The sequence below is a fragment of the Geotrypetes seraphini genome, chromosome 10, assembly GCF_902459505.1.
Source record: "Geotrypetes seraphini chromosome 10, aGeoSer1.1, whole genome shotgun sequence".
Classification (NCBI taxonomy): domain Eukaryota; kingdom Metazoa; phylum Chordata; class Amphibia; order Gymnophiona; family Dermophiidae; genus Geotrypetes; species Geotrypetes seraphini.
In genome coordinates, this window is record NC_047093.1 from 111,396,559 (window position 1) to 111,405,784 (window position 9,226).

A 9,226-nucleotide genomic window follows, 5' to 3' on the forward strand; every position below is an offset into this window, starting at 1 on the left:
CGATAACCACCACCGACCTCTGGGTCCTTACTATCATCAGGGAAGGGTACTCTCTTCAATTCCATCGGGTTCCTCTGGACCATCCTCCAAAAGAGTATCCTTCAAACTTGACCCAGACCGCCCTTCTTCTTCAGGAAGCTCAAGCCTTGCTCTGGCTTCGTGCCGTCAAGCCGGTCCCTGTGGACCAACACAACCGGGGGTTTTACTCCCGGTACTTCCTGGTCCCGAAGAAGACGGGCGACCTGCGACCCATTCTGGACCTCAGGGTCCTCAACAAGTTCTTGGTCAAAGAGAGATTTCGCATGCTGACCCTAGCTTCTCTCTATCCCCTCCTTGAGCAGAACGACTGGTTGTGCTCTTTGGATCTCAAGGAGGCCTACACTCACATTCCCATTCATCCGGCCTCTCGCAGGTTCCTCAGATTTCGGGTGGGACATCTACATCTGCAGTATCGAGTGCTTCCTTTCGGCCTATCCTCGTCTCCCAGAGTCTTCACGAAGTGTCTGGTAGTGGTGGCCGCAGCACTCCGGAGCGAAGGTCTTCAGGTTTTTCCCTACCTCGACAACTGGCTCATCAAGGCCACCTCGGCTCCGGGGGTCATCTCGGCGACCCGGGCCACAATTTCCTTCCTGCAGTGTTTGGGCTTCGAGATCAACTTCCCCAAATCTCATCTATAGCCTACCCAGTCTCTCCCCTTCATCGGGGCGGTCCTGGATACCATTCGTCTCAGAGCATTCCTTCCACCTCAGCGCATGGATGCTCTTCTTCATCTCTGCCAGTCTGTGTCTTCTCGCCAGTCCATCTCAGCGAGACACATGATGGTCCTCCTGGGCCACATGGCCTCTACAGTTCATGTGACACCGTTTGCCAGACTCCATCTCAGAATTCCTCAGTGGACCCTGGCATCTCAATGGACTCAGGTGTCGGATCCATTGACTCAGCACATCATCATCACTCCTGCTCTTCGGCAGTCTCTACTTTGGTGGATGACCTCTTCAAATCTATCCAGAGGTTTGCTGTTTCACACTCCTCCCCACCAGAAGGTTCTCACAACCGATTCCTCGACCTATGCCTGGGGAGCGCATCTGGATGGTCTTCGCACTCAGGGATTCTGGACCATTGCGGACCGACTCCATCAAATCAATCTCCTGGAGCTCAGAGCCATCTTCAATGCTCTTCAAGCTTTTCAACATCTGCTTCGCGACATGGTGGTCCTCATTCGCACAGACAATCAGGTCGCCATGTATTATGTCAACAAGCAGGGGGGCACGGGCTCGGCCTCCCTCTGCCAGGAAGCTCTCAGAGTCTGGGATTGGGCGGTTCGCCACAACGCCTTCCTCAAGGCTGTCTACATTCAGGGGAAGGACAATGTCCTGGCGGACAACTTGAGTCGTCTACTCCAGCCTCACGAATGGACACTCCATTCCACACCCCTTCATCGGGTCTTTGCTCAGTGGGGAACGCCTCAGATAGACCTCTTTGCAGCTCCCCACAACTTCAAGCTGCCTCAATTTTGCTCCAGGATCTACTCTCCTCATCGCCTCGAGGCGGATGCTTTCCTGCTGGATTGGGGGAATCGCTTTCTGTATGCGTTTCCTCCATTTCCTCTCATTCAAAAGACTCTGGTCAAGCTGAGGTCCGACCATGCCACCATGATTCTGATAGCTCCTCGGTGGCCCCGACAGCCTTGGTTCTCCCTTCTACTTCAACTCAGCAGCAGGGAGCCGTTCCTTCTTCCAATATTTCCTTCACTGCTTACTCAGCATCAGGGGTCTCTACTTCATCCCAACCTGCAGTCTCTCCACCTGACAGCTTGGTTCCTCTCAACGTAACTCCTCACCAGTTTTCCCAGGCGGTGAGGGATGTCTTGGAGGCCTCCAGGAAGCCTGCTACTCGTCAGTGCTACTCCCAAAAATGGACTAGATTTTCTTCATGGTGTATTTCCAACTCTAAAGAGCCTCAGTGAGCCTCTCTATCATCTGTGTTGGACTATCTTCTACACCTGTCTCAATCTGGTCTCAAGTCGACATCTATACGAGTCCACCTGAATGCTATTGCGGCTTTCCATCAGCCTCTGCAGGGGAAACCTCTCTCTGCTCATCCTGTGGTTTCCAGATTTATGAAAGGACTTTTTCATGTCAATCCTCCTCTCAAACCGCCTCCAGTGGTTTGGGATTTCAATGTTGTCCTTTCTCGACTTATGAAACCTCCCTTTGAGCCTCTAAAAACGGCTCCACTGAAGTTTCTCACTTGGAAAGTGGTTTTTCTAGTGGCCCTCACTTCTGCTCACAGGGTCAGTGAGCTTCAGGCCTTGGTGGCGGATCCTCCTTTCACAGTGTTCCATCATGACAAGGTGGTCCTCCGCACTCATCCGAAATTCCTGCCTAAAGTGGTCTCTGAATTTCATCTCAACCAATCTATTGTGCTTCCAGTGTTTTTTCCGAAGCCTCATTCTCATCCTGGAGAATCAGCTCTTCATACTCTGGACTGTAAACGTGCTTTGGCTTTCTACCTGGATCGCACCAAACCACACAGAACTGCTCCTCAACTATTTGTCTCCTTTGATCCAAACAAGTTGGGACGACCTGTATCGAAGCGCACCATCTCCAACTGGATGGCGGCTTGTATCTCTTTCTGCTATGCCCAGGCTGGATTACACCTTCCCTGTAAGGTCACAGCCCATAAGGTCAGAGCGATGGCAGCCTCTGTAGCCTTCCTCAGATCGACACCGATTGAGGAGATTTGTAAGGCTGCCACTTGGTCCTCGGTTCATACATTCACCTCTCATTATTGTCTGGATACTTTCTCCAGAAGGGAGGGACAGTTTGGCCAAACAGTGTTACAAAATTTATTCTCCTAAATTGCCAACTCTCCCACCATCCCATTGAGGTTAGCTTGGAGGTCACCCACTAGTGAGAATACCTGCCTGCTTGTCCTGGGATAAAGCAATGTTACTTACCGTAACAGTTGTTATCCAGGGACAGCAGGTAGCTATTCTCAAGTCCCACCCACCTCCCCTGGGTTGGCTTCTCTGCTAGCTACCTGAACTGAGGAGACATGCCCGGACCATCGGGCGGGAAGGCACTGGCTCATGCGCGGTGCGGGCTTCTCAAAACTTCTGAGTTTCTTCAAGCAAGACATGCATGTGAGACGTCCGTATCGGGGCTCTGTTGGATGACATCACCCACTAGTGAGAATAGCTGTCTGCTGTCCCTGGATAACAACTGTTACGGTAAGTAACATTGCTTTGTGTGCTGCATATAACTATTATGGCACTGCAGAGAGACCATAATTCTGTACTGAATGTATACATATAAAAAAAAATTATGTCAGAAATGTGTACTGAATCTAGTGAGGAGCATAGAATAAACACGGTATAAAAAGTGAAACCTTTACTTAAAAATATAACCCCTTACTAAGCTACATTTAGGATATGAAACAATAGGTAAAAAGAACATTGCTCAATTGGGCTAGTTAAAAAAAAAATGGGAAAAGAGCTCTAGAAATGGCCAATGTTATGTATCCTGGGGTACCCCCTAAACTAAAACAAATAGACATAAGACAGACCACATGGCACAGACAACATAAAACATAAATTTTGAGGCGTCCATCTGTCAAGTGTTCAGGGTTGAATTTAACTCTGCAAATAAACACATTGTTATAGAAAAAACACAGCAAAGATGAACACCTGAGTCCGAACTGCTGCTAAGAAAAAGGAGAAAAATAAAACCATTCCAAATTAGCAGCATCCTCAAGGTCACTTAAAACAAACTTTGTCCATGTTCCATTCAGGCCGACCTGGACCACATGTCTGCCACCTGGGTCCCACTGCACTCGGAGGAATGGGCACTGCGGTGCAGAAGTCAGGTGCAGGCTAGATTTGTCTTCTTTTGTCTGCACTGTGTCCTGGCATTCAGAGGCAAGGGGCAAATTCCGAAAATCATTAGTCATGTCTAGGACAGAGAAAAATGCACATTTAGGGTTAAATTTCACAGTAATGTCAGAGTAAGAGGCTGCCACTTGTACAGGCTTTGAAATCTTAGTTAGGGCCCGAGAGTGTATAGTGAGCCTAACAGAGCCCTCTGGTTTAGCATCTGACCAAGTTGGAGAGGCATATGCTAAAGAGATAGGTCCACTCAGATCCCTCTCCTCCATCTTAGGCACCAGTTCTGTTGCTTGAGGAAGTACTGGATGCTGTGTTTGTGGTTCAGGATCTTTGCCCTCAAACAAAATTTCTGTGTACCTTTTCCCACAATCTTGTGCCCAAACTGAAACATCTGCAGCCTCTGAGTGAGTTACACTACGATCATGCTTCTGCACTAGCATGCTACACTGTGTGGCTAACTGCACAGGAATAACTTCATGAACCAAAGGTTTAGAAGCATTAGGAATTCCTGTACCTAATGGAAGACCAGCCACCTCAACTATTTCTTTGCCTGTATTCTCACTCATGCTGGCAGTAGTTTCTACAATGTCTTTCATTTGTTCCTTTTGTGGGATAGACACACACACACACTTTGAAGCTGTGTCATTTAGACCCTGAATCTCACAAATTTCCATATTTTTCTGATCTCCAGTAGGAGGCACTCTATCTGTAAAACTGATTCTGGCACCTGTATCAATTAAAGTTAATTTATCCTGACCCTCTATGGTAGCATTAACATTGGGGCGGCCGCAAGTGTCCAAAATAAAAGGTGCCACATACCTCAAGCTGAATTCAGAGTCTGACTTCTTTCCCTTATCCTGCGTCTCAAAAAGTGAGTCCACAGGTAAGTGAAAGGAATCTGGCTGAGCTGTAAAGGCCTGAGTCACCTTGGCATTCGGACACAGAGAATCAGGACATCCCTATGGACTAGCACTGGTGTTCCTAGCTGTCAAATCACTTTTTACTCTGTCCAATTCTATCTGCATTGTGTGACGATCCTGTTCCCATTTCATTTTCTCTTTTTCTAATGCTTCTGTCTGCTCTGAGCTCATGGAAAGGAATGTAAGTGGAGGAATTTCTGTAACTACCTCTGACATGCCCTCTATTTCCTGTGTGTGGTGTTTTCTTGTATTGGGGTGCTCCCTCAACACGCCACCTTCTAGCTTCTGAGACTGAAATAATTTGAGCTGGCTGGGTCTTCCACACAGACCCAATCCTGAGCAGTAAAGTGTCAAAAGGCGTAGTTTTAGGGTCCTCCGAGAACAACAGAAGGTGTTTAGTAATCTCGGGAGATAATAATTCTAATAGGAATTCTTTATGTTCTCTCTGACCATAATCTGAGGAAATGGGCCAATGTTCATGTTCGTTAAGTACCGCGTTGATTACCCACACTCTATATGCAAACTGCTCTGGTGTATCACTTGGCAGGGGTGAAAGAGTTCTAAGTACTTGCAAAGAGGTGCAGCAAAATAGTTGTTCGATGCCCATCTTTACAAATTGGTATGGATGAGATCTAAATTTATAATAATGTGGACCCAGGGCTAGGTGCATAAGCTTATCAAAATCTGCATTGTTCCTTTTGTATTTCCCTAGACCCCAGTGAATCAGTATGTCAGTAGCCCATTTGCACCATTCATTTATGTTAAAAGGCATAGGGCCCACTTTCTCCATTATTCTTTCAATGTCACTGTCCTTCATATGTCCCTGCAGCACTACTGTTACTGGAGCTGTGTCACTTATAGGGGTACTATTGGTATTGCTCTGGCCTGGTAATGAATTTTCCTCACTTTCGTTTGTCCGTTCTTCTTCCTGTTCTACATCTGTTTACCCTTTCTCTGACCTGCTACAAAAACGGTTTTCTGACTACATGGATTATATGGTGATGGTGGCACAGGTGCAGACGGCAGAATAGCCTATCCCTGTGAGGCACATTTTGACTTTAAATACTTTAATTCTGCCTTGGCCTCTTCTAATTGTTCATTTACAGTTAAAAAGGAATTTGTGGCCTGAACAATTTGGGTTCTTAGCATGGATATATTAATTTGTGCCTCATCTAAGTCTTTGGACAGCTGATGGCACTGAGTGTTCAAGTCAGTATTATCTTGTTTTAGGCTAATAATTCCCCTTAATATTCCTTGAATGAAAAGGCATTTTCTTTTATCTGTTTTCTTTCTAAACTCCTGAGAATGAGAAACCATTTGTTTCTGAATATCGTGCCATGTGTTTTCTGGAAAATTACCCTCATATGGACCCCAAAATGTCAGTTTTGTTTAAAGAATATATTATAGAAATAGGGGAAAAGAAAAGCAGTATTTATAAGCATTACAATTAAATAGAGAGCATTACACTTAAGCAGAGAGCAAAGCAGTTTCCCTGCCTTACAGAGTCCAGAAGAAAGCGTGAAGTTCTAGGGAAAGGCAGAGAGAGAGAGAGGGGGATGGGGTGATGTTTCGTGTTCCATAGATAAAGAGAAGGATAGACAGAGAGATAGAGAGAGCTCAAGAGAGAACCAGAGTGCCAAGCCAAGAGATAGCTAGATAGAAAGAGAGATGTGTGTTGCGCCAGAAGACGTATGAGGAGAGACTGGAAGCCCGGAATATGTATACCCTAGAGGAAAGGAGAGACAGGGGAGATATGATTCAGACGTTCAAATACTTAAAGGGTATTAACGTAGAACAAAATCTTTTCCAGAGAAAGGAAAATGGTAAAACCAGAGGACATAATTTGAGGTTGAGGGGTGGTAGATTCAGGGGCAATGTTAGGAAATTCTACTTTACGGAGAGGGTGGTGGATGCCTGGAATGCGCTCCCGAGAGAGGTGGTGGAGAGTAAAACTGTGACTGAGTTCAAAGAAGCGTGGGATGAACACAGAAGATTTAGAATCAGAAAATAATATTAAAGATTGAACTAGGCCAGTTACTGGGCAGACTTGTACGGTCTGTGTCTGTGCATGGCCGTTTGGAGGAGGAGGGCAGGGGAGGACTTCAATGGCTGGGAGGGTGTAGATGGGCTAGAGTAAGTCTTAACAGAGATTTCGGCAGTTGGAACCCAAGCACAGTACCGGGTAAAGCTTTGGATTCTCGCCCAGAAATAGCTAAGAAGAAAAAATAAAATAAAATAATAATTTAAATTGAATCAGGTTGGGCAGACTGGATGGACCATTCGGGTCTTTATCTGCCGTCATCTACTATGTTACTATGTTACTATGCAGAGAGGAGGCTTTTATACCTTGGAATCTTATTCTGAATATAGAAAATATTGTATGTCCCAATATCTTTCTGTTTAGAACTTGCAAACTGTTTGAGACAATGGTCAATTTAATTGACAAAGGAGGGTGTGATACCTGCAAGCATGGAAGATGGGATTAGTCTCTGTGCTTGTTCAGTGCACCTGGACCCATTGTCCGAAGCACCCTCTTAATCAGACATTAACACCTTTTAGCTAGTCATGATTCAATCAGGGCTATCAGGGATACTTAAAACATATCAATCAGGGATACTTAAAACAGTCTTCCTGCCCTCAGGGTCTATCTGCATTCCCATGCCAGAGTCAGATTGATATAATTTCCCATAGGCCTTCGCTGACATAAGTAATGCCAACTAAAAATGCTGAATGGTAGCGATAGCTAGGCTGACAGTCGCTTCCTGCATCATCTGGTGACTTCAGTGTTTGAAGGGGGGTGGGGGGAGGCATCACAGATCAATCAGGCACAGTGTAAGTTTTCCCTTTATATTGAAATGGAAAGTTGTCTAGAGGGAAGACTTCTAGGGTAAAAAGTTGATTTTGAGAGAGTGCTTTAATATTAAAGAGATGAAACAGCCCATGCTGAAATGGCTGTGATGAAACGGCTGTGATAAACTGTCCTATATGGAAAGGACCATTTTGATCTGGCTAGGGTGAACTGGCTGTGCTAAAACGACTGTGCTAAATCATCTCATTCCCTAATAACGCATATCTTAGCAGCCCTTGCAGAAATCTTTTATCCTTTCATCTGTTCCAGAGCAACTTTACATGACTTTAGGTTATTAGTGTCTGGTGTGGTATTGTTTCTTATACACATTGAAATAGTGTATAAGTTTATTCCATTTAGATGCTCTATTTTCTCCTAAGTGTATAAAAACAAACGGTCAAAATTTGATTCTGCAGAAAATAATGGGAGTATAGTGGCTGTGGCAACTTCTCAATTATGCCTGTCTGAGGAAGGAGTACAAGCAGAATTCTACAATCAAGATCGGTGTGGTGAATTTTGCATTCTGTAGCTGCAGTGGGAAATAATAACAGTACCTCCTCCTGAGTATATAGAATAACCTTTTCAATATCATGCTTAGTATCTTCTATTTTCTCTCAGGACCCCTTTTACAAAGCTGTGGTAACGATTTCCATGTGGCAAATGCAATGCAACCTGTTCAGTTCCTATGGGTTTTGTCGCAGTTGCTGTGCTGGGAATTCCTACTGTAACTTTTTAAAAAGGGCCCTCAGTTTCTACTTTGTTTGGTAGCTGTTTAAAAAAAAATCTAGTTTCCAAAGGACACATGTATTATGGACAAATCGAACCATTATATTTTTCAGTATACCTGTGGAGTTCTGAGGAGAATCAATACAAAAAAACCTAAATGTATTTATATTCATAATTATTTATTTAAAATTATATACTGCTTTAAACCAAAGCAGTGTACAATCAATATACAAAATGAATAAATACATCTGATACATCACATGTTATTTCAAACAGAGTTCTCTATATATAGGACATCTCTCATAAGTTCATATAGATATGTTTTCAACAGTTTCTTAAAAACATCTCTTGGCTTGCATAGGCGCAGTTGCCCAGTCAAGGCATTCCAGAATTTCACACTTGCTACAGCGAACATTGATATCCTGATTCTTGTAAGAGATATAGTACATACTCTATCCTGAGCCAATCTCATGCATGTTCTGATCGCCATTCTTGTAGGAGAGTATAACTGCAGCATGTCCAGGAAACAATCAGGGGCCTTATGGTATAGAACCTGGTGTACAATGGTTAAAACCTTGAATTGAACACATTGCTGTATTGGAAGCCAGTGCAGTTGCTTCAAGACCAGCGTAATGTGGACCTGCCCTGACACTCCTGTTAATCAATCTTGCTGCAGAATTCATCAACACTTGTAATACCTTTTTTGCTTTGTTTTTACTACTCCAAGACAGAGTGCATTGCAGTAATCTAATTTACCCAGAATAAGTGTTTGTACCACAATATGGAAATTATACGGCGGCAGCATTGGCTTCAGTCTGTATGATAGTACTAGAGTACTATCTAGTT

At 44.5% G+C, this 9,226-nt stretch overlaps 1 protein-coding gene across 1 annotated transcript in view; it reads left to right on the forward strand.

Annotated features, from left to right (window-relative positions):
- POLE3 (DNA polymerase epsilon 3, accessory subunit) overlaps window positions 1–9,226 on the forward strand; it is a 63,528-nt gene that overhangs the window by 53,303 nt on the left and 999 nt on the right. The window lies entirely within an intron of this gene.